We start from the raw sequence: 1,946 nt of genomic DNA, 5'->3' as shown, positions 1-1,946 counted from the left end.
TGATGGTGCCTGTCGGGGATGGCAGGGGACTGATGAGGTGGGCCATGGAGTCTGGAATGTTGATGGTCAAGGGCGAGATCTGGGGCTGCACAGGCATTACGGGGGATGCGGGAGCCTCCTGCTTCTCCCTGCGTTTGCTGGACAGGGCAGTGAAAGTCATCTTGATGTTCGTGCTGGGGAACCAGAACGTGCACACGCGCGGCAGCTGCAGCGGCGGGGCACCGCGCCTCTGGAACATGCCGTCCACGAACACGCCGTTCTTGCCGAAGCAGCGCAGGTAGAAGTCGCCGCCGGCGCCTGCGTCGGGCCGGGGATGCGCGGGCGGCTTGGGGGGGCCTGCCATGGCCGCCGCCCGGGGGCGTGAAGATCTCCAGGTGGCGCCGGGAGATGAAGCTCGAGTGGCCCATGCTCATGTCCACCGAGCCCTGCGACGAGTTGCGCCCGATGGTCACTGAGCGCTTCTTCATCAGGTACTCGAACTCTCGGCCCTCCAGCGGGTGGAGGGCCCGAGCCCGACAGCGCCTCCGCCATCCCGGCAGTGAGCGCCAGCCGCTGGCGGGCGGGGCGGGCCAAGGCCCAGGCCGCCACCGCGCGCACCGGGCAGAGGAGGGCAGAGGAGGGGCGAGCGAGGAGCTGCGGTGAGGCTGAAGCTTGCTTTTTGACCCAACATGTTATCTATTCTGGAGAATGTTCCATGCACATTAAAGAAGAAAGTATACTGTGCTTTCTTGGGGTGTATTAGCCTGTATATATCTATGAGATCAAGTTGGTTTATTGTGTGGTTTAATTCTTCAACATCTTTGTTGAGTTTCTTTTTGATAGTTGTTTTTGAGAGTGGTGTATTGAAGTCTTCTACTATAGTGGTGTTGTCTATTTTTTTTTTTCAGTTAACATTTGCTTTATATATTTTGTAGCTTTATCATTTGGTGCACTGATATTACAGTTATGTTCTCTTGCTCTATTGACACTTTAAGTATTATATAGTGATCTTCCTTGTCTTTTGTGATGGTTTTTGTGCCTAAAATGTATTTTATCAGAGAGTAATATCACTGCTCCTATTTTTTTCTGGTCACTGGTGTATTTTTCCCCACCTTTTTTTTTTTTTACCAGTGAATTTTATCAAACATTCAGAAAAGAACTTTCACCAATTCTACATAAACTATGTCAGAAAATATAAAAAGATGGAATTCTTTCAGACTCACTCTATTAAGCAAACATTTTTTTCTTCCTTCTCTCTCTGTAATGACCTTTTTCATTCTTTATGGATTATATTGTTTTTTTTAACTTTATTTTTAAAAATTTATTAATTTCAGTAAAAATTTACAAAGACTTTGCATTTCCATTCATTCATTGTTGCACTTTTCTCCCCTCTCAACCCTCCCCCCTAGTACATTACCCTCTTGGAAAAGTAAAACACAAATTCTTTCATTGTTTTACAAACCCTCCCTCAGGTCCACTCCACCATGTAGTCTTCCCTCTAGACTCCTGTCATGAGAAAAAAATACCTAATCACATATCTCTTTTAAACCATTTTCTCCCTCATCTGTTTCAATGCACAATACATTATTGAACCCATCTTTCTCGGTCTCTCCCCAACCCCAAGGTCAGTCCTGTTTTACAACAGTGGCACCATGCAGTATTTGTCTTTTTGTGACTGAGATACTTCTACATAATGATACTCAGCATAATGTCCTCTAGAGTCACCCATTTTGAATAATATTGCATGAGTTCCTTGTTTTTCAATGCAGACTACTATTCCATTGTGTGAATATACCACAGCTTCTTTAGTCCTTCGTCTGTTGATGGGCACTTAGGTTGTTTCCAACTCCTTGCTATTGTGAACAAAGCCGCAATAAACATGGGTGTACATATATCTGCTTGGATGTCAGCTATGGTCTCTTCGGGGTATATTCCCAGTAGTGGAATTGCTGGGTCAAATGGTATCT

General features: G+C 46.0%; 1 pseudogene; it reads right to left on the bottom strand.

Moving 5' to 3' along the window:
• Position 1: 1 nt before the first annotated feature.
• Positions 2-531, bottom strand: LOC102849174 (annotated as a pseudogene).
• Between the last annotated feature and the right edge of the window lie 1,415 nt (positions 532-1,946).

The sequence above is a fragment of the Elephantulus edwardii genome, unplaced genomic scaffold, assembly GCF_000299155.1.
Source record: "Elephantulus edwardii isolate Elephantulus edwardi_28Jun2011 unplaced genomic scaffold, EleEdw1.0 scaffold00241, whole genome shotgun sequence".
Lineage (NCBI taxonomy): Eukaryota > Metazoa > Chordata > Mammalia > Macroscelidea > Macroscelididae > Elephantulus > Elephantulus edwardii.
This window is presented reverse-complemented; position numbering and strand designations above follow the sequence as displayed.